This window comes from Scyliorhinus canicula, chromosome 8 (assembly GCF_902713615.1).
Source record: "Scyliorhinus canicula chromosome 8, sScyCan1.1, whole genome shotgun sequence".
Taxonomy (NCBI): Eukaryota; Metazoa; Chordata; class Chondrichthyes; order Carcharhiniformes; family Scyliorhinidae; genus Scyliorhinus; species Scyliorhinus canicula.
In genome coordinates this window covers 17,659,806-17,684,455 of record NC_052153.1, presented here as the reverse complement: position 1 = coordinate 17,684,455, position 24,650 = coordinate 17,659,806, and the positions used below count along the sequence as shown (strand labels likewise).

Sequence of the window (24,650 nt, the reverse complement as noted above, 5' to 3'; positions counted from 1 at the left end):
CGCGGACTTCCGCCGGCCGGCGAAGTCACTTCGGCCCCGGCTGGTGTATCGCCAAAGGCCTTTCCCGCTGGCTGACGGGCGCCAACCACTCCAGCGCGGGCCGAGCCCCTCAAGGTTAGGGGTTGGCCCCTAAAGGTGCGGAGAAATCCGCACCTCTGAGGCGGCCCGACACCGGAGTGGTTCACGCCACTCCATCCCGCCGGGACCCCTGCCCCGCCGGGTAGGGGAGAATCCCGGCCCTTAATCATGTCAAAAGATGTTAGAAATAATAATCTTGAGTAAGTTCATGGTCTATAGTAAAAATTCCCAGACAAAAGTTTCAGAAAGAATGTCATTCCATTGATCGACACTCCGAGAAGGTGCAGTGTGAACAGAAAGGGGAAGTTTAAGAATGATCTTGATGACATGGAGCATGACAACATTATCTGCCAGGTGTATCAGAGCACTGACCATGCAGCTCTATCACAGGTATACTTATGCTCATGATTTCTAGATCTTGCTCCAAAGAGATGCCCTTACAAGATTCTAACATCAGAGGAATTGGATCCCAAATTCACGGGAGCAAAGTGCAATCAATTTCAGGAGGAAACAGCAAATGGCCCATGACTGAAGGCATTAGAAGCATAGAGCCATAGAATTCCTACAGTGCACAAGGAGGCCATTTGGCCCATCAAGTCTGCACTGACACTCTGAAAGAGAACCCTACCTAGACCCACTTACCCACCCCTATCCCTGTAACCCCCATAACCCCATCTAACCTGCACATCTGTGGGCACCCATTGGCAATTTAGCATGGCTAATCCCCTTAACCTTCACTTCTTTGGACTGCGGCAGGAAACCGGAGCGCCCGCAGTGATGGGGAGCAAGTGCAAACTCCACACAAGCAGTCACCCTAGGCCAGCAGTGCTAACAACTGTGGTGCAGCAGTGCTAACCACTGTGCGTTATAGAAGTTATTGTCAGAAAGTTGACAAGGAGTGTCAGACATTCTAAGATGCTTTTGGCCATATGGAGGTAAACTAGGTGTTTAAAGAGGTCTGATTTTCAAAGGAAAGTAGGTGCTACTGGCTGGAGATCTTCGCCAGGAGATATTGTCACAGTGGGCATGGAATAAACAATATTGCTTGGCAAGGGAAATGGTATATTAGCCAGAAGGTGGTGAGGATATGTGAAGCATGTCAGGGTCACCAAACACAGCAACTCAAAATAACCATTGCACTCAGCCGGTTCCATTGCATCCTTGATCCAAAACTATAACAGATTTATTGACTGTCTGTGGCAGGAACTTTCTCCTCATCATTTACTTCTTCATGGAGCCTCCTGTTAATCCCTGTTTGTCCCTTGCTTTTTCCTTTTAATATCTGTTATTTGGCTATTTCAATTTTTGTACCTGGACAATTAATGTGCCTATGCCTTTAAGATGGAGCTTATCTTTAATTCGAGGGGCTAGTAAATTGAGGATTGACTTATGACCTCGGGCAAGACAGGTTGCAAAGAGCTGTTTATACTTTGGATCAGCAGATTCAATGGAGATCAGTGCTGACGCATTGTGATGGACTTGGCTGTCGGCCAATTGACTGTTTTGAATTTCTCGGCCTTATCAATGGCCCCTGCCGATTGGTTAGAGTTTTCCCTGGAATGTTTCTTCCTCTGTGTGACTGTGTTTTCTTTCACTTTTAGTTTTGGTCAGAAGCTGGAGGGTCACAGCTCTGATCTCTCTCTTTCATCGAATGGATTCTTGCTGAAGATCCAAATTAAAGACCTTTCTCTCTGCACAGCCAGATTGAACTGCAGAGAAATACAATCCAGCCACCAGCTGAGGGCATGGTCAGTTGTTTAAAAACCCTTTTAAAATCTCCTGTGGGGAACTCTGTTCTTACCTCAGTCAGGCTGTTGGTCATTCTGTTGGAGTTGGAAAAAAGTAATAATTAAACAGGCCTGTGGCTGTTCCTTCGAGTGGAGGCCCAGGTTGGTAAAAGTTAAAGTGCTTCTCCAGCAGAAAACCTAATGTCTTGGAGTACAGACTGACTGCCCCTGCCAGGAGATCATCTCTAACCGTACACCGCACCGGGGGCTTCCATCATTAAGTAACCTGGGAGGAAAGCCTGCACCGACCTCGACATCGGAAGCAACATCACTCAGCTTTTAATTTAATTCCTCTTATGTTACCCCTTCCCCTCCCTATGTGTGTGTTTGGGTGGAGGGTGGGACGCTAGAAGGAGGGGGGGGGGGGGGGGAGAGTAGATTAGCTGGCCGTTATTCTGTGATAATTATTGCGTATTTCAACTTTGTTCCGGTTCTAAAGAAACAGTTATTCTGTTCAATTTACAAACCTGGCGGCTATGACTTAATGAGCAATCAAGGGACCAAAGATTCTGTAAACTTTGCACAAATTGTTGGTTAATTCACTTGTGTTGGAACTCCAGGGTCTGTTGGGCTCGAATCGACCACGCACTAGCCCCCAGGGTGTCGTAGCACTTGCTTTAACAAGTTTCTAATCATCCGACAATTGAAAAATATCGCGAATGTTCCTGTGGCGGACACCAGTGAGCACAATATCCTTTTTGCTCGGTGCGCCTGAAGAGATTATGCCAGACAACGAACTACAATAGGCAGACCTTTCCGAGAGCACACAAATGAGAAGCAATATGTGACCAACAGCTACAAGTGTGTAATATGCTGTACGAATTGTGGTTGTGTTGACCTCGTGAGTAATAGTTACTGACTCTGCAAAGTGGATTTGTTTGCTGAGCCATCCTTTACTGTAGCTGCAAATAAACTGAGCCTGTGTCTAATTTATCCAGCCCTGGTCTGGAATTGGTGAGATTATGCAATGCACACACAGATTGCATGTTCATCATTCAAATAATAAAAAAGGCTTCCTGCTTATTACGAACATAAGAGCAATAATCATGTAATTTGATCACTTTTTTTCATAAAAGATTCATCCAAAGTCATTAAATCTGAGCCATTGGCAATTGTGTAGTACCCATGAAATTGTGCATTAATTTGAAATTATCTCCTCCAAATTCCTCCCAACTTCATGGCACATTTTGTCATAGTCAAGTCCACTTGAGCTGAGGATTATTCTGTAAATTTGATGTATTGTCACGATAGGCTGATGTTTTCATGCACCGGTGCGGAGCGACTGCTTTTGGGATGTAGTTGACGTTCCCCAGAGCCACACCATTACTCTTTAGTGCTGTCTCACTCAGGAGATCAATAAGCTGCATGAGTGGTCTTATCTTCCACCTGGCTGGCATGAACAATGCTGATCAAAGCGGGATGTACTTCAAGGGATTTATCACACTGTGTGCCTCAGGGAGTACAATGCAATGAGCAGCATAATGACTGACACTCTTGTTTGACTGCAGCATTTTGTTCTGACATTTCAATGTGCTATGGATGATTCCATTCCATATGGTTTCTTAATTTTTTGTTTAAAATATTGACGCACAACGTCGGAAGTTTGAATCATTTAATTTTAATTTTGCCCTTGGACCTTCGTTGATTCGTCAGTAAAATCCATGAAAATTCACATTATTACAATTAATATGACAACAAAATCAAACCTTACCAGTTGCTTGTGGTTCTTTAAATTCTCTGAGTATGCAAAGTAACTAAGGATGGAATTTATTGCCTTCCGTCGTGGAATGTTTGGTGGCTGGCAAGGCTTTCAATCAAGTAGGGAGGGCGCGAGGAAGGCTCATGGATGCCAACTAAGGAAAACTGATCCCCACTTAATAGCCTCACCCCACCGCTGCAGGTATGTATTTCTTAAATTAATTTACGGGATGTAGGCGTAGCTGGTTAGGCCAGCATTTATTGCCCATCCCTTGTTGCCCTTTAGAAAATGGTGGTGAGTTGCCTTCTTGAGTCCCTGAGATGTAGGTACACCCACTGTGCTGTCAGGGAGGGAGTTCCAGGATGTTGCCCCAGCGACAGTGAAGGAATGGCTACATATTTCCAAGTCAGGATGGTGGGTGACTTGGAGGGGAACCTCCAGGGGTGGGGTTCCCAGATATCTGCTGCCCTTGTACTCCTCGTTGACAGCAGTCATGGGTTTGGAAGGAGTTGTCTGAGGAACCTTGGCGAGTTACTGCACCCATTCTGTGCTCACAGCAGGCCAGATTGTACACTGGTTTCCAAGGATATGAGCTATGTAATTTATATCTCCTCATATTATTAGACATTTGTTTCTGAATGACTTTGCAAATGTGCAAAATGTAATTCTGTCATGTCATAAAGACCTTGCAACCAATCAGACTGAAAGATCAATGACACATGCTGATCTAATTCCTACATTAGGGCTGTTATGGACCAGAGTTTAGAGAACCCCAAAGTGTATCATGGAGTTCCCCTGACCCACAACTTTTAATAGATTGTGGCACAGCAGAAATGGAAAAGTATTTTTCAAAGCAAAACAATGTTTATTCTATTAACTCAAGTTGACTCAAACATACAGTGAACATCTTAGCAACCTTCAATTCAAATACAGCCGCCAAAGACTACAACACCAAGTAATCCTTTAAGCTTTCCTTTTAACATCCATAAGACTTAAAACATCTTTTACCAGAAGCACATTAGGTTTACATTCACGACTGAGAACATTTATAATTCTGAATTCACCAAATGATCAAGAGATAGTCTTTTCATGGCAGAGAGATCAACCGCGCGCCTGCTCTGTCTGGCTTCAGCTCCAACACTGAAAACAAAACTAAAACACACCCTGCAGCCTGCTCGAAAACAAAAGTAAAAAGCTGGCAGACAGCTCAGCTTCACCCACACTCTGACATCACTTCAGGAATAAACACCAATTTCTTAAAGGGAATCTCACTACAGATATTTATATACACACCCATTTCTAAACACCTATTTCTTAAAGGTACTCTCACATGACACCTCCTCCCAAGAAAAAAAAGGAAACCATCAAATTCGTGGTTTCATTTTTCACCTTTTCACTATCCTTTAAAAAATGCACAGTAAATATACTTTTTTGTTTAAAAAAAACACACGCAAACAGGTATAATAATATAGTCCATTTTTGTTCTTCTTCCTCCAACTGAAATCCTTCCTGATTGACAGTTTCTTTGAACAAGAAGGTCTCTGCCCGATCCATATATTTCTCTACGCCTCAACATTTCTCTTTAAAGTCAGATACTTTAGTTCAATCTGATCACAGAGTCCCTTGTAATTCTCCAACACAGGAGCATTGGTTTTCACAGCTTTCAGGCCGTCAAATGCCTGTTGAAACTCCGCTGTCCATTGAAATTTTCAATGTTTCTTCAGCAAGTCCATCAGTAGAGCAACCTTGCTACAAAGCTTTTGCACAAATGTGCAATCAAATCCACTCATACCAAGAAATCGCATTATTTCCTTTGTCTCAAGGGTATTGGAAACTCCTCAAGGAAAGTGACTTGGGCTTTTCCAAATTCATTTTTGGTTAGGTGTATCATCAAACCCGCCTCCTGAAGTCGATTGAATAACTCCATCAGATGTTTTAAATGTTCTTTCCATGTGCGGCTGAAAATTACCAGATCGTCGATGTATACCGCACTATTGGGTAATCCTGAAACGACTTTGTTAGTTAACCGTTGAAATGTGGCTGGTACGTTTTTCATGCCAATTGGCGTAACTTTGAATTAATATATATCACCTGGAGTTACAAAAGCTGAAATCTCCTTTGCCTATTGGATAAAGGTACCTGCCAGTAACCAATAAGTAAATCCAGTTTAGAAATAAAAGCTGATTGTCCCACTTTCTCAATGTAATCCTCCAAACATGGGAGGATAAGAGTCAGCTATTGTAACTGCATTAATCTTTCTATTGTCCACACACAACCGTTGGGTACCGTCTGGTTTTGGTACCATCACTATGGGTGAGCTCCATTGGCTGCAACCCACTTCAATTATGCCATTTTTAAGCAGACTCTCAATCTCTTTGTTAACCTGTGTCAATTTTAAAGGGTATGGATGTTGTTTGATTGGAACAGCCTTTCCCACATCTACATCATGGATAGCCAGTTTAGTACTTCCCAATATTCCTCCACAAACTTGCCCATGTGATATCAATAACACGTTCAGGTCAGTTTGTTTTTCCTCTGGAAGGTAACTCAACAATTTCTCCCGATTTTTAAGAATATCCTTGTTTTCCAATTTATTTTGAGGTATGTCAAATTCACAGTCATCTGGATTTGGTTCGTCGCTTTGAGTTATAATCATTAAAATCTCCTCCTTTTTCTCTCCTTCCCTTTCAAAGTACCTTTTAAGCATATTCACATGACACACTTAGTGAGTTTTCCTTCTATCTGGTGTTTTTAACAACATAATTCACCTCACTCAATTTCCTTTCAATCTGATAAGGTGCACAATACCTAGCTTTTAAAGGTTCACCTACCACTGGTAACAATAATAAAACTTTAGGCGCGATTCTCCGCCTCCTGACATTTTTCATGCTCTCCCGCTATTCTCCCCCCCCCCCCCCCCCCAACGCCACGAACCGACGATTCTCCGAGGCTAATGGGTCGAGCGGCCAGGCCTTCACACCCATTTCAACACGGCAGCAAACACACCTGCTTGCTGCCATCGTGAAACGGGCGCCAGATGCACATTTGGGACATCTGGGGGCCCGATTGGCACGGCAGTACCACGGCCGGTGCCCACGATCGCGGGCCGTGCGTCCGTAACGGATGCACTCTTTTCCCTCTGCCGCCCCGCAAGATCAAGCCGCCACGCTTTGCGGGGCGGCTGAGGGAAAAGACGGCAACTGCGCATGCGCGGGTTGGCATTGTCCAACCTGCGCATACGCGGCTGACATCATAACTGTCGTCAAGGCCGTGACGCACGAGGCCGCGCTCCTAGTCCCGCCCGGGGGGGAGGTCGGCCCCGGAAATGGCCGTGAAGGCTGCCGTGGGTCAAGGCCTGTCCCACGGCAGCCTTTACGATTCTCCATATTTGCGGAGAATCTCGCCCTCTATCTCCACAGGCAAAACTATGAACTTTGGATTTCTTGTCCGTTACCAGTTTCATCACATTTTGTGCAACTTTCAAATTTTGTCTAGTCAATTCACCTGCTCTATTTATTCATTCCTTAAATTTTGACACGTAATTGAATAATATAAGTTCTGATTTCTCACTCATCAAATTTCCTTAATCAATTTAAGTGGTACTCTTCCCTCATGACCAAAAATTATTTCAAAAGGACTAAATTTGGTTGACTCATTAGGTGCATCCCTAATTGCAAACAGTACAAATTAAATTCCTTCATCCCAATCCTCTGGATAATCTTGACAATAAGCCCTCAACATTGTCTTTAATGTCTGCTGCCACCTTTCTAAAGCTCCCTGTAATTCCGGATGGTATGCAGTTGATTTAAATTGTTTTATTCCTAAGCTATCCATAACGTGTTTGAATAACCTTGAGGTAAAATTTGATCCTTGATCTGATTGGATTTCTGTAGGTAGTCCATATCTAGTAAAGAATTTAAGTAACTCCTCCACAATCTTTTTAGCGGTAATATTACATCCATTATAGTCAAAAGATATTGATTCCCACTTTTTGTTTTAGGAAGCGGGTCTACGCAATCAATTAAGACCCTTGTAAAAGATTCCTCAAATGCGGGAATGGGTATTAAGGGCGCTGGTTTTATCACAGCTTGAGGTTTCCCTATCACTTGACATGTGTGACATGATTGACAAAATTTAACTACATCTTTATGTAGACCAGGCCAATGAAAATGTTTTTCTATTTTAGCTTGCGTTTTCCTTATTCCCAAATGACCTCCCACTGGTACCTCATGTGAAACTCGTAACACCTCCTTTCTATACCCTACCGGCAATACTACTTGATGAACTCCTGCCCACTTTTCATCCGCCTGCATATGTACAGGTCTCCATTTTCTCATCATGGCATACCTTTAACGGTAATAACACTCTGGTATACACTCAGATTCCTCTTCCGTGTATGCTTTCAGATACATCCATTTTATTTCTATATCTTTCTGTTGTAACTCTGCCAATTTTCCTGAACTAAAAATATCTGCCTCATCCTCCACCTGTTCTTGTTCTTTTTCAACCATCTGATCAAAAATCATTTCTGATGACTGCACTTCAACTTCATCTTCACTCTCTGATTTCTCCTCTTGTCTTAACCTGTAACTTTGCAACCTTGTTGCTACACAATGCAGAAAAATCCCAGGATAGTCATCCTTCTTCACTTTAGTTGTTCGATTTTCCACTGGCTTATCAACCACCATAGGTATCACTCCGGCCTGTGATCCAGCTATATAATTACCCAAGAAAAACTGTGGGCGGAATTCTCCGCTCCCCATGTGGTGTGGGAGAATCATGGGAGGGCGTCCCCAGCGATTCTCCCCCCTGCTCGGGAAAATCACCATTCGCCGTGAAAAAAGGCGAGCGGTGATTCTCCGAGCCCGATGGGCCGAGCGTCTGGCCCTTCACGCCCGTTTCAACACGCCAGCAACCACACCTGGTCGCTGCATTAGTGAAACGGGCGCGAGATGCCCATTTGGGGCATCTAGGGGCCCGATTGGCACGGGAGCACCACAACTGTGCTCGGCAGGGAACATGCCCGCGATCGGTGCCCACCGATCGTCGGGCCAGCATCCAAAATGGACGCACTTTCCCCTCCGCCGCCCGGCAAGATCAAGCTGCCATGTCTTGCCCGACGGCTGAGGAGAAAGACGGCCACCGCGCATGCATGGATGACCTCACAAATGCGCTGTTTTGCGCGTCATTTCTGGCGCAACAATGTCGCGGCCGGGAAAGACGGAGGCCCGCTCCTAGCCCCCTGGGTGGAGATAAATTAGGTGCGGGTCCAGGCCCCGAGGCCATCGTGAACCTCGGCCGATTTCACGACGGCCATCCCGATTTTTATCGGGAGCGGAGAATACCGCCCTGTATTCCTGGAAAAGATAGTTTCTCTATTACTACTATTACCACTTCACTACTCTTCACTGAACTTTCCAACCTTACCTTATATAGTGGAACACTACTCTTTTCATCCTGAATTCCACATATTCCCACCTTTTCTGGCAACATTCTTCCCAGATTACATATCTCCTCATCTCTTACCATTAAATATTGACAAGCTCCCGTACCTCTTAAAATGGTGACTTCTTAACCAGCTCCTCCTGATACACGTGAGTGTATCACGTGACTGATCTCTTGATCAGGCTGTACAATCTTTTGCACATCCTTCGCTTCACTGGGCTTTCCTTTACCACTTGATCAAACCCCACTGTCTTATCCTGTTTTACCACATCAGCCTTCCCAGTGCTTTTCTTCAACCACCAACACTGACTTTACAAGGCCTACTTTATTGCAGTGAAAACATTTGAAATTTTAAATTTCTTTTCCACCCTCCTGGATTTATTTTTTAATCAGAGGTACACTCTCCTTATTATTTCCCATCAGATCACCTTTACCTTTACCACTTGAGTATTTCTCATGTCCCCAGTTTCTACCCCTCACCGGCTGAAACTGATGTCGGAAACTGAATTTCTAAACTCCTCCAAAAGTATAATTTCTCTGAGAGCTTCATATGTTTGGTCCATTTTCAAAGCCCTTATCTACCTATCAAAATTACTCTGTTTGATCCTTTCCAACTCCATGTCTATTTGACCAAATTCTTTCCTTAAATTTCTAAACCTTTGTCTGTAGGCTTCAGGCACCAGTTCATATGCACCTAAGGTGGATTTTTTCACCTCCTCTTATGTCCCAGATAGCTCCTCCGGTAGTGATGCAAACACTTCACTATCCCTACCTATCAGCTTTGTTTTAATCAGTAATACCCACGTGTCCTGTGACCACTTCATTTGTTTAGCTACCTTCTCAAATGAAATGAAAAAGGCTTCTACCTCCTTCTCATCAAACCTTGGCAATGCTTGGACATATTTAAATAGATTCCCACCAAGCCTTCAACTTTGACGCTCTTTCTCACTATCCTCATCACTATCCACCAACTGTACATTTCCCTTTACGTCTGCCAATTTTAACTGACGGTCATGTTTCATGGCTATTTTCTGAAGTTCAAACTCTCTCTTTATCTTTTTCTCTGATCTGTATCTCCCTTTCTCTTTCATTTTGTTCTGCTATGGCTATTCTTTTCTCCTTTCTTCTCTCTCCTTTTCTTTTTCCTCTCTCTCTCTTTCCTTTTCCTCTCTATCTCTTTCATATTCAAGCTGCTTCAATTCTTTCTCATTCTCATGTTCCATTTGTTTAATTTGCAACTGAATTTTTGCCATTTCCAATGAGTCAAACTGTATCTCAGGCAACTTTAATTGCTTAGCCACCACAATAATTACCTCAACTTTTCACATTTTGTCAGATAATGTTAACTGCAATGTTTTTGCCAAGTCTAACAGTCTGCTTTTAGTCTCTGTCCATGAGGTACTGTGTGTGACTGTCTCCACCCCCAAAAACTTCAGAGCCTCTGAAAGAGCCATAGTCCACAACACACTCCCTACTTAAACTGGAATACCACACCTGAAAACCAACCACAATATGCTCACCCCTCACTGTCTTGATGTTCACTAAGCTAATCCAATAGGTAGACATTTATCCCGGACAAGCCCCCAATTTTTTATGGGCCAGGGTTTAGAGAACCCCAAGTGTATCATGGAGTTCCCCTGACCAACAACTTTTACTGGATTGTGGTATGGGGAGCACACGGCCCACTCTACAGGTGTGGCACAGTAGAAATGGAAAAGTATTTTTTAAAGCAAAACAATGTTTATTCGATGAACTCAAGTTAACCTTTTTAAAACATACAGTGAACACCTTAGCAACCATCAATTCAAAGACTACAACACTAAGTAATCCTTTAAGCTTTCCTTTTAACATCCATAAGACTTAAAACATATTTTACCAGAAGCACATTAAGTTTACATTCACTACTGAGAACATTTATAATTCTGAATTGACCAAATGATCAAGGGATTGTCTTTTCACGGCAGAGGGATCAACAGTACACCTGCTCTGTCTGGCTTGAGCTCCAACACTGAAAACAAAACTAAAACACACCCTGCAACCTGCTCAAAAACGAAAATAAAAAGTGGACAGACAACCCAGCTCCACCCACTCTCTGACATCACTGCAGTAATAAACACCCATTTCTTAAAGGTAATCTCACTACAGATATTTATATACACACCCATTTATAAACACCCATTTCTTAAAGCTACTCTCACATGACTGGGCACATTAATCACGCTATGCTCTAGACCTAGACCTCAGCGCTACTCCCTTGTTCCTCAGGCTGAAAAGGCCAGGACATAATGACTCCCCTTTTACCAATCTTACCTTCTTCTCCAGCTTTGCCTTTATAGCCCTATTTCAGTCTCTTCCCTCTTTATATTTAGACCTCAGGCGCCACCTTGTTCTTTTTGTTGGCACACCTTTGAATCTGAGAACCATGCCCCCTCAAAACCAAGGCTCCATTCCCTGCAACCGCAGACTCTAGGGTTCTCCCTGTTCAAATCTTGGTCCTCAGTTTAATGGGTCTTTTGTTGTGTTTGATTGAGCCAGCCACACACACTGGTCGGGATTCTCCCCTACCCGGCGGGGCGGGGGGTCCCAGCGAGTCGGAGTGGTGTGAACCACTCCGGCCTCCGGCTCCGCACCTTTGGGGTCCAAGCCATCACATTGGCGCCACGCCAGCTGGGGCCAAAAGGACTTTGCCGGCCGGCGTAAGTCCGCGCATGCGCCGGAGCATCAGCGGGTGCTGACATCATATCAGTGCATGCACAGGGGAGGGGGTCCCATCCGCCTCTGCCATGGTGAAGGCCATTGCAGGGGCGGAAGAAAAAGAGTGCCATCATGGCACAGGCGTACCCGCCGATCGGTGTGCCCCGATCGCGGGCTAGGCCACCGTCGGGGCACTCCCCGGGGTCAGATCCCCCCCCCCCAGGACCCCGGAGCCCTCCTGCGCCGCCAATCCCGCCGGTCAGGTAGGTGGTTTAAACCACGCCAGTGGGAGAGGCCTGTCAGCCCATCGCGGGCCGGAGAATCGACGCGGGGGGCCCGCCGACCAGTGCGGGGGGCCTGCCGACCGGCACGGCGCGATTCCCACCCCCGCCGAATCTCGGGGGGTCGGAGGATTCCGCCCACTATCTTTTCCTCTCATGCACCTGTGAACGTGTTTTAATTTATTTCCACGGTGTTGCAGCAACGGTGATTTTTAATTCCACAGGAGAGTTTACGTGATGACATAGAAAAGTGTCTATTTTCTACCAAAACTGAAAGAGAAATGACGTGAAAAGGTAGGTGGGGACCACTATCATTATTGTGTACAGCTTGACCATATTTCAAGGTTAAGGATCCAATGCTAACATTGGATTGCAAATAGAATGATAGAATCATACAATATTGGAGGTTGTTCAGCGCATTGTGTCTGTGCTTGTTTTTTGGAGGAGTTACCCAATTGGTCCCCCTTACATGTTCTTTCTCCTTGGTCCTGGAAGGTGTTCCCTTTTGAGTAAATACCCAATCTCCCTTTGAAAATTGCCATTGAACCTTTAAGCAATGCATTTCAGAACATAATTTGCCACACAAGAATAATTCTCCTCCCATTTTTTTTTTGACAATTGCTTTAAGTGTATGTCATCTCCTACTGACCCTGCTGCCAGTGGAAGCAATTTTCTCTAATTTACTTTATCGAAACACTTAATCATTTTGGACACCTTTTAAATCACTCCCTAACTTTCATCTGCCCTGAAGTGAAAACTCCAAGCTTCTCTCGTCTCTCTACAGACCCTCAGCTTTGTTATAATGTTAGTATAATGCTCCTGTACCCTCTTCCCCAAGGCCTTGACATACTGCTTCAGATATTAAGGCCAGGATTGAACGCAAGCTGAGGCCTAAAAAAATGCATTTTAGTTTTGCATAACTTCCTTGTTTTGCTACTCAGTGCTTCTATGTGTAAAAGTCCGAATTTCATTTGTCTTTTAGCATCTTTATGAAGGAATATGTAATGTGAGATTAGTCACTTGGATGTAAAGTGCTTGAGTGTCGTTGAAAAAAGACACATGTCGAAGCTTTTCAACTTACACCCATCAGGACATTCCCAAGAATACCAAATGCAAAGGGAGATGAAAAAAGAGTGCTGATTGGTTGGCAAGTGGACTCTGATTGATGGAGGTGTTGCCATGGAGAATGCACCAGTTAACTGATGACTAACAGTTAATGGGCAAATATTTAAAAAAATCAAACCAGGCAGGTTGACATTGATTGGTCAAGATATTGCCCTGGGGAATGAACCAGAGAATTAACGTGGCCTATTTTGTTCAGTTGAAACAGATGCAATATGTACTCATGCTCTTTCAGTTTACAAAGAATGATGGTCTGTGCATTAACACATGTAGCTTCTAGAAGGTGTATGTGTGCCGCACTGTGAGCCCAACCGATCATCTTAAATTCTCTTCTGATGAAGTATAAATTGTTGTTCCCTTTATATTTGGTATTCTGGCGTAAGTTCTGAGCAAGATGAAAAGCATCAATGTGCCTTTTTTCTAATCTATAATTCGAAAATGGTGGTCTTATCCATGGAAAACACTGAGAAAATGACAGAAACTAAAGAAAAGGGGTACAATTTTAACTACTTAAGGGGTGGTGGATTTTTGTTTGGGAGATTAGATAAATCCTCAAAGTGGAATAGGTCAGAAACTGGACATGATAACCCCTTGTGGGGTTATGTCAGGTTAGTTGACAAACAGGATCATCCAACCCCCCCCCCCCCCCCCCCCACCCTCCAGCACCGTAACCCAGCAGCTGTTGGGTAAGTCATGTAACGTTCAGTGACAGATGACTTTGAATGTAACCCAGAATTCTGGCATTAACAGCCAGTGAATGGGTTTCCCAACTGTATGGAAAGTAGTCCCAGGATCTTGACCCAGGGACAGTGAAGGAATTACAATATATTTCCTAGTCAGGATGGTGTGTGGCTTTGAGGGCAACTTGCAGGTGGTCCATCTAGGTGACTGATGATATGAGTTTGGAAGGTGCTATCGAAGGAACCTTGGTGAGTTGCTGCAGTGCATCTTGTAGTTGGTGCACACTGCTGCCGCAGGTTTATTGGTGGTGGAGAGAGTAGACGTTGAAGGTGGCGAATGAGGGGCCAATCAAGCAGGCTGCCTTGTCCTCAATGGTGTTGAGCTTCTTCAGTGTTTTTTGAGCTGTCCTCTTCCAGGCAAGTGGAGAGGATGTGGTGTAAATAAAGCCACAGTGCTGCTAAGGCTTTTGACCCAACGATAGCGAAGGCACAGCAATGCATTCACAAGTCAGTATGGTGAGTGGCTTGGAGGGCAACTTCCAGGTGGCAGTGTTTCCACGAGTCTGCTGCCCTTGTCCTTTAAGATGGTAGTGATCTTGGCGAGTTCGTGTTGAGCATCTTGTAGATGGTACACACGACTGCCACTGTTCATCGGTGGTGGAGGGTTGCTTTGTCCTGGATGCTGTAGAGCTTTTAGGGTATTGTTGGAGCTGCACTTATCCAGGCAAGTTGTCAAAATTCCACCACACTCCTCACTGGTGCCTTGCAGATGGTGGGCAGGCTTTTTGTGAGTCTGGAGGTGAGTTACGTGCCATAGAATCCCCAGACTCTAACTTGCATTGTAGCCAGAGTTTTTACGTGGCTGGTCCAATCCAGTTTCTGGTCAATGGTTACCCCACCTACGCGTATTTATATTGTGTGGACGAGTTTAAGGTTTACCATTTTACCAGAAAAACCATCCCTATAGTGCACACAAATAAATTAGACCTAATTTTCAATGCAATAGATCATGCAGAATCAATGTTTGAAAAAAGGATCAACATATTTAAAAAAAAGAGTTTTAAATTATTTGCAATAAATTTAAAAGGGGTAGTTCTGTGAACTACCAAGACGTTACACTTGAAGACAATATGATATCCCCCTCTGCCCTGCGAGGTTGAGCAGTGGGATATTGTACAAACATACTTGTTGGAACTAATGTTGCAATTAACTAGATATTGGCATTTCGCATTTCAAACATTGATTCAATATAAATGAATTTCTTTTCATCTTCTGGCTACAATACAATCTGCCTCTACTTTGACTCTAAAAGGCAATCGCCATTTGTTAGTGATGCCGTTGTTTACAGGACTTACAGGATCACAAATCAATTATAGGCACGGACGACCTCACGACCCGTATTAGTTCATCCATCCAGAACATCCGCCCTCTGCTCGCTCTGTAGCATCTATCTTTTTAATGCAGCCTGGGATGTTGACTCCACAGCTTCACCAGTAAACTCTACTTCAAATGTTGATCACTTGTTGCAGGAATCTATTTTAAAGTTATCTCTTACTAGTTTGAGTCACTAATACATAATTTAATTACGGGGGTGGCACGGTGGCACAGTGGTTAGCACTGCTGCCTGACGGCACTGAAGGCCCAGGGCTGGCTTAGTTCAGTGGGCTGGACAGCTGATTTGTGATGCAGAACAAAGCCAGCATCGCGGGTTCAATTGCCGTGCTAGCTGAGAATTCTGAATTCTCCTCTGTGTACCCGAACTGGCGCCGGAATGTGGCAACTAGGGGCTTTTCACAGTAACTTCATTGCAGTGTTAATGCAAGCCTACTTGTGACAATAAAGATTATTTACATTTACAAGACCCAGGTTCGATCCCAGCTCTGGGTCACTGTACATGTGCAGTTTGCACATTCTTCCCATTTCTGCGTGGGTCTCACCCCACAACCCAAAGATGTGCAGGGTACGTGAATTGGCCATGCTCAATTGTCCCTTAATTGAAAAAAAAATGAATTGAAAAATAAATGAATTGGGTGCTTTAAATCTATGGGAAAAAAAATAATTTAATTTCAGAAAAAACTTATGATTTACCATACCACGCCACTGATCATTCTTAAACATAACTTTTGCATCACCCCTTAGATGCTGCCTTATCAAAGTGCAACAACTACATTTTTCCAGTTTTCATTTGTCCCAGATTCCTTGGGGATTTTAAGCAAATGCATTTGTTGGTAATCTGATGATATCAGATTGACTGTAGAAAATTCTGGAAAACTCAACAGGTCTGGCAGCATCCGTGGAGAGAAAAAGAGATAATAATTCGAGTCCATATGACTCTTCAGCACTAACGTGAGGGGGAAATGTGTTGGATTTCATATTGTTTAAAAGAGGGAGGAGCAGTTGACGTAAAATAGTTCAGGGGTAGGTGGGAGCTCAGGAGAGACTTGACAAAGGTGTTGGAGCATAAGACAAAGGGAGTGTTAACGGTCATGCTAAAGACTGAAGAAGGTGTTGCTAGTGGCATAAAGGTAACATAGCAGAATGTGTTAATCGCAGAATAAGGGTCAGCACTCTGAAAGCAAAACATAAGAACGAGAGACAGATGGCCCTATGGGAGAGTGGGGGACAAAAATATTGGTTTGAGAAAGGTGTCAAGATGTGGGGGGGGAAAAGACTTCATAGTCTCAAGTATCGAACTCAATGTTAGGTCCAGAAAGCTGTAAAGTGCCTCATCGCAAGGTGAAGTGCTGTTCCTCACATGAGAGGGCAATGTTTGTGATTTTCATCCACACGATGTGGGCCTCACTGAAGGTTAAATTGTACAACCCATCCCTAGGTACTGAAGAAGGTGGTGGTCAGACGTCCTCTTAAACCATGGTGAAAGTACACCCGGTAATACATTCAAGTACAGATTGGCTAATCATCTTTTACAACCTGCAGTAAAGCAATGGCTCCACCAGTGCTTAATAATGTAAGGTTAAATAGCAAGCGTATTTATTGCAGATTTCATACAGGATGCGTGCTGCTCAATCACTTGAGGAGAAGAATGGAAGGATCCTGGATGGGACTTGCATGTTAATAATTGGCTCATGTAGGATTGATTGTATGGATACAATTGTGGCTCCAAAGGAACTGGAGGATTGCAAACATTGTTCAAAAAATAGCAGGATAAACCTGGTAATTACAAATCAGCCAGTTTAATGCGCATGTTGGAGAAAATTTTAAAAGCAATAACCCGGAAGGAAATGAACAGCCATGTGGACAGGCAAGGGCGAAAAGGAGTCAGCACAAATTTGTTGAAGGGAAAATGGGGTTTCACTGACTTGCTTGAGTGGTCGGAAAGCATGTTTCTTTTTAAATTCATTCATTTATTGCTCGTCCCTAATTTCCCTTGAGAAGGTGGTAGTCTTCTTGAGCTAAGACCACAGGAAAATGGAACAGGATTAGGCCATTCGGCCCCTCGAGCCTGCTCTGCTATTAAGTAGGCTGATTCCTCATTGCCACTTTCCTTCCTTTTCCCAATAACCTTTAATTCCCTTTTTGATCATGAACCTATCTATCTCAGCCTTAAGTATGCACAAGAGGTGCGATTCTCCGAGCCCTGCAACTGGCTGGAGAATCGGCGCCATTTGCACCGGCACGTTTGACGGGCGCGCCGGTTGCAGGCCGCTGTACGCGGCAGGGCAGCTGATTCTCTGGCCTGGATGGGCCGAGCGGCCGCACGGAAAAAGCAGAGTCCCGCCGGCGCTGTCCACACCTGCTCGCGGCCGGCGGTAACTGCGCGAAGTGTGGGGGGCAGCCTATGGGCGGGGTGGAGGGGGGCTCCATCCTCAGGGGGGTCTGCGATAGGGTCTGGCGATCGGGGCCAACCAATCGGCAGGCTGGCCTCTCCCCCCTCCCCCAGGCCTAATTTGTTCCGCGGCCGGACTCTGAACCCCCACGCCATGTTGCGTTGGGGTCACGCGCTGAAGAAGTCCTCCGTGCATGCACGGGTAGGCGTGGCCTAACTGCACATGCACAGGTTGGTGCGGCACCCATTTGGCACTGGGAAGGAAGGCTGGAGCGGTGTGAACCATTCCAGTGCCGTGCTGGCTCCGATCGGTAGTCCCCACGCCCGTTTTGCGACGTTGTGAAACAGGACGGTGCGAACACTTGGGGCGGAATTCTCCGCAAAGGACGACGCAAACCCGGAATGTTTCACGACAGTGTCGGAGTCCGCTCCTCGCCCCCTATTCCCCCCCACCCCCCCCCCAAGGGGCTAGGAGCGGCGTTCCATAAATCTCGGCCGCTGGGCCTTGACGCTGGCGTCAAGGCGGCGTTTCGAGAATGACGCGGCCGGCGGCGCCTAATGACGTCAGCCGCGCATGCGCAGGTTGGCCGGCTCCAACCCGCGCATGCGCGGTTGCCATCTTCCCCTCCGCTGCCCCACAAGACGTGGCGGCTTGATCTTGCGGGACGGCTAAGGAGAAAGAGTGCGTCTCTTGGAGACGCCGGCCCGACGATCGGTGGGCACCGATCGCGGGCCAGTCCCCTCCTGAGCGCGGCCGTGGTGCTCGCTCCCCTCTCCACCCCCCACAGACCCCATACTCATCTTTTGCACACTGCTCACACCAGCAGCGACCAGGTGTGGTTGTCGCTGGTGTGAACAGGTCGGGAATGCCCATACGGGCCGGAGTATCGCGGGTCGCCATGAAAAATGCGACACACCATTTGGGGGGAGGGGGAGAATCGCGGGGATTGTCAGACAGCCCTCCCGCGATTCTCCCACCCGGCGTGGGAGCAGAGAATCGCGCCCTTTGTCTCCATTTTGGTGAATTGCGTCCAAGGACTCTACCCCCCCAGCACTCTGTGACAAGGAGTTGCAAAGTCTCATAATCCTCTGAGAGAATAATTTTCTCTTCTTCTAATACCTCCTCATCTCTGTCTTAAATTGGCCCCCCTCATTCTAAGACTATGGGCACAAACTAATGGCCTTGTCACGCCCGACTCAAGCCAGAATTATTAACGCTTGTTACGCTTTGCGAGATCTGACAAGCAGATTTGCATATTCAGGTGAGTAGTTCGTCGCACGTGAATATATCTGCGTCGGTGTTACCAGGATGCGGGCCCTAATGGTCTCGCCTCCACGGTGAACCCGAGCGGGTGGTTTGCACTGATTTCCACAAACGTGGACCAGGCGGACTGGCATTTTGGGGGAGTCTCCCAGGTGATCGGGGGGCCCCTGGGTGGTCGGGCTCTGGGATGGGTGATATTCTGACACCTCTGATGCCACCCGGGCACCATGGCACTGCGAGCCTGGCAATGCCACTTGAGCAATGCCAGGGTGCCCAGGTGGCACTACCAGAGTGCCAGACTGACAGTGCCAAGGTGCCCCGGTGGTATCTTGCCTGTGCCGGGGATCGGGTCCAGAGGTACCCTGCTCTTATGAGGTCGGGTGTGGGGGGCTCAATGACCCCCTAATTGGTAACTTAGGGCATTGGGGAATACGGAGTCAACAGTGGTGAGCTGAGATCATGAGGCCCAGAAATGAAGCAGAGTCCCATTTCATAGCGGGGTTGTTTTCAACGCTGTAAGTGCCGGGAAGCACCCTGCTAAATGTTCCCAAAGCAGGACTCTGTTTCATTTGCGCTAAATTGCGCCCTATGCCTTCAGGACCTCGAGTCTCCCATGAGGGAAACATCCTCTCAGCAATTACCCTGTCAAGTCCTTTAAAAATCCTATATGTTTCAATTATATCACCTCTTGGGCTTCTAAATTCCAATGAGTAGAGTCCCAACATATTTAACCTTTGCTCAAAAGACAAGCCCTCCACACCGACGATCATCCTCATGAACCTTCTCTGAACCACCTCCAATTGAGTAACATGTTTCCTTCAGTAAGGAGACCAAAACTACTCCCAATACTCGAGGTGTGGTCTCACCAGTACCTTGGACAGTTGAAGCAAGACTTCCCTATCCTTATACGTCAAACCCCTTGAAATAAGGGCCAACATTCCATTTGCTTTCCTGCTGCTGTCCATGTGGTGTGGGTACACCCACAGTGCTGTTAAGGATTTTAACCCAATGACGGTGAAGGAACAGTGATATATTTCCAAGTCAGGATGGTGAGTGGCTTGGAGGGGAAACCTCCCGGTGATGGTGTTCCAGTGAGTCTGCACCTCTTGCCCTTGTAGATGGGGTATTGGCCATGGGTTTGCAAGGTGCTGCCAATGAAGCCTTGGTGAGTTCTTGCAGTGCATCTTGTAAATGGTACACATGGCTGCCACTGTGCACTGGTGTTGGAGGGAGTGAATGTTTGTGGATGGGGCACTGAACAAGTTGCTGCTTTGTCCTGGATGGTGCCAAATCTCTTGTGTTGTTGGAGCAGCACTCATCCAGGCAAGTGGAGAATATGCCATCACACTCCTGACGTTTGCTTTGCATATGGTGGCCGAGCTTTGGAGAGTCACGTGGTAAGTTACTCAGGATTCCTAGCCTCTGACCTGCTTTGTAGCCATAGTATTTATCTGGCTAGTCCAGTTTAGTTCCGGTCAATGGTAACCCCAGGACATTGCTAGTGGCAGATTGTCAGCAATGGTAATGCCATTGAATGTGTGCTGTGACAGATCCAGTTGGAAGAGGTGGCACAGTCAAGTGCACTGCTTGGCACTGCTCCTTATTGAGCTGGATGTGGAACATCCTGGATGGGTGCAACCTTCTACATAGCGCTCCCATCCCTGGTCTTGACTCTATGTGGAGCTTCCCCTTTCTGCTTCCTGGGCTTGACCGCCAAGGCATGCCCAGCCCAAGCACAACCACAATTGCCCCCATTACTGAAAGCAAATTTTCTCTTGACAGGTCTTTCAACTCCACTGACCAACTCCTCAATGTCCAGCACCAGCCTCTGGGGAATCCAAAATCGTTTGTACACGTCTTCAATAAGCAAACGCCACAGTGCTTCCAATCGCGTTGCAACTGAAAAGGAAATCAAAAGGACCTCACCTGGAATGAGCCCAAGAGATAGCATAGTGTTAGTGTGGTGGGAATAGTGGGGGGGGGGGTTGTGTGGTTGGGAGTGGGAAGGGTTCCCATGTTCATTGAATACACACTCAGCTCACACGATTAAAGGGACAGGACCTGTGAAGTTCGAAACGGTGATTACATGAGCAAAATCAGCATCGAATGTTGTAGGGTGCAACTTTACACCTTTGATCGGTTAATCTGCCGTTCAGACATTGGAATTGCAAGAAATGTTGAGAGCACACTCGAATATAGGCATCAAATATTAAACTTTATTACATCAGACATACAGTGCAAAGTAACATTTTACAATGGATTCCGTCATGACAAATACAATGAGCCATAACCTCCAGTCGGAGTCAGAAAGGGATCAGCTGGAATTCTCCAGCCATTGGGATTCTCTTTTCCCGCTGGCAGCGCACCCCCACCCGGCGGCGTGGGGTGGCTTCAATGGGAAATCCCATTGACAAGCAACAGGAAGATAGAATCCCACCGCCAGCAAATGGCACGTTCCAAGAAACACAGAGCTGGGGTCTGTAGAATCCTGACCACAGTCTGCTGGAATTAAAACAGAGTAAAGTGCCCTTTTCTGCTCTGGAGTTGGGAATGTCCTGGGTGTTGATTAGTCGGGTGGTGGGGGATCAGAGTGTGAGGGGTGTCCAATGCGGGGCTCGGTCTTGGTGTTTACAATTGTTACGCTGAAGCTCGGGGTACCCCCAGGAAACGACAAGCTCACACACACACACACACATGGGCACATAGACACATACACACAGATACGCACATATACACACATAAACACACGCAGATACACACACAGAGACACAGACTCACCCACACACAGATACACACGCCAATACACAGACACAAACAGAGACACATACACGCTCATGCAGATACACACACAAACACAGACACACACGCTGATACAAACATATGCAGGTAGACACATGCATGTGCAGAGACACACACACAGACACATGCAGCCAGACACACACGCAAATATACACACAGAGAGACACGCACTCACAGACCCACACAAGTACACCCACACAGACACACACACAGATAGACATTCACAGAGACACTCACACAGATACACAGACACACAGTCACACAACACACACATCCCTATTTATCCTACTTGGGAATGTCCTTCTTACTCTAGCCTTAGAAAAAAGATGCTCTGCCAATACAGTGCCCAGATATCCTCTGAATGGTCATACAATCACCTGGAATCGGCAATCTCCTGCTGATTGTAGATTTCTGAGTTGGTCCTGCACTAGAGCCCTCACCATCAAAGGCTGCACCAGAGTGGTCTATCCACCATTGCTGAACTTATCTTCCGTGCCAGCAACAGCAGCACTACAGAGCTCAAATCTCAGGCACTTAATCTAGTTATTTACAATCAATTAAACCTTTGTTTATTTTTTCTATTGCCAGTTCACCCCCCCCCCCCCCCCACCAAACCCGACCAGGTTAGTTTGAAAACTCTCCAGCAGCACTGGCAGAGTCCCACGAGGACGTTAGCCCAGTTCTGTTTAGGTGGAACCGGTCTGGCCCTTATAATTCCAACCTCCGCAGAACAGATGCCTATGTTCCAGAAATCTAAAGCTCTCCCAATTCTCCAGCCATACACTCATCTGCTTCATGGGCGGAAAGGTGGCACTGTGGTTAGCATTACTGCATCACAGTGCCAGGGACCCGGGTTCAATTCCAGCCTTGGGTGTGTGTGGAGTTTGCACGTTCTCCCCGTGTCTGCGTGGGTTTCCTCCGGGTGCTCCGGTTTCTTCCTGCAGCCCAAAGATGTGCAGGTTAGGTGGATTGGCCATGCTAGATTGCCCCTTAGTATCCGAAAGATGTGTAGGTTAGTTTAAGGGGTTCATGGAATAGGGCAGAGGAGTGAGCTTTGGTGAAGTACTCTGACAGGGGGTCGGTGCAGACTCAATGGGCTGAATGGCCTCTTTCTGCACTGCAGGGATTCTACCCATTAGTTTCTAACTTCACCAGTGAGTGGTAACTGGGAGTAATAAAAGAGATTATTGTGTCGCTTGCTAGTCTCCATCCCAGCCTCCTAAAACCAGCATATAGAACCTCATTGCTCTTTCTATGTATGTCACGGACCAATATGAACCCTGACCTCTGGTTGTTCACACTCTCCCCTCAGAGTGCTCTGTAGTCATTCAGTGAAATCCTGATGATACATTCATCTCACCACACTATGTTATACTCACCTTCACTTGCAACACAATGAATAATTCCAAAAGGTTCTTGCTTAAGTTCCCAGTTGTGCAGCTTTCGCACCAAACCCCTTTGTTCAGAATTTGCCCTTGAGCAAGTTAATGCAAATTCAGCTTTGGCTACAAATAAAGAATTCAACTCATAAATTTTACACGGTAGTCTCGGTGGGTTGTTGAGCACATTTTATTTTAAGCATTCTTTTGGAAGCTCACAGTTTTTGATATTCTGCCTTCAGCCGTCGAAGTAAGAAAAAAACGGCACAGCGCACGCCGGCCGGAATTTTCCAGCTATTCCCGCTGGCGGGATGGTCTGGTCCCACGGACAGGGGGTGCATTCAACGGGAAAGCCCGTTGAGAGCGGCCAAACCAGATGATCCTGCTGGTGGCCAATGGTAGGCTGCCTCCGCTGCTGCGAAACCCGTCACGAGGGAGTGTGGAAAATACCGTCAGCCATTTTGAATCTGGAAATGGGGCTGAAGCACAGGCTTCATCAGGAAGATCCAAAGTGCTTTGCTTGTGGTATTATAATTTTCTTTAGATAAATTTAGAGTACCCAATTCATTTTTTTTTCCAATTAAGGGGCAATTTAACCTGGCCAATCCACCTAGCTTGCACATCTTTGGGTTTTGGGGGCGAAACCCACGCAAACACGGGGAGAATGTGCAAACTCCACATGGACAGTGACCCAGAGCCGGGATCGAACCTGGGACCTCGGCGCCGTGAGGGATCAGGGCTAACCCACTGCGCCACCATGCTGCCCCTTGAGGTATTATCATAACTATCCACAAGGGCGTGTGGAAAACCCCGTCAGCCATTTTGAATCTGGAAATGGGCATGAAGCACAGGCTTCATCTGGAAGATCCAAAGTGCTTTGCTTGTGGTATTATCATAACTATCAGCATTACAAGGGTTAATATAATACCATGAATAGCCACGAGAGGGAGCTGCAGCTACTACGATATAAAGCAGTGATGCTACACCTTAGAGGAGGAGTGTAAGCAGGAGATAGCTAGAGAAGATCATCAGCGCAGTTAGTGTGAGGTTAGATTATAGTTTATACCAGTGAGTGAGATTAGCAGTAGGTGAGTGTAGTTAGATGTCATTGATCAATTCTTTATTCTGAAAGGACTAATGAAACCCAGTTCATTGGTGGAAATAAAATCATAGCTTTGTTTAAGTAAAAGCTATACTTTGTGGAACATTATGCAATCCATCCTAAATGCGCATCACAAAGAACACCACATTGCTGTTAACAAAGTACCTCTGAAATAATAATATTTTAAAAAAAAATTAGAGTGGCCAATTCATTTTTTCCAATTAAGGGACAATGTAACGTTGCCAATCCACCTACCCTGCACATCTTTGGGTTGTGGGGGCAAAACCCTCACAAACATGGGGAGAATGTGCAAACTCCACACGGACAGTGACCCAGAGCCGGGATCGAACCTGGGACCCCGGCGCCGTGAGGCAGCAGTGCTAACCACTGCGTCACCGTGCTGCCCTTGAATTAATAATATAAAGAATTCAGCGGCCATCTACACACAAGAAGGTCCCACAAACAGCAATGAGATAAATGATTAAATAACGTATTTCTAATGATAGTGCTTGAAAGATGCACGATGGTCAGTG

The 24,650-nt window shown here is 46.0% G+C and overlaps 1 protein-coding gene across 1 annotated transcript in view; it reads right to left on the bottom strand.

The window, feature by feature from the left end:
• LOC119970743 overlaps positions 1-24,650 on the bottom strand; it is an 81,883-nt gene that overhangs the window by 38,881 nt on the left and 18,352 nt on the right. The window lies entirely within an intron of this gene.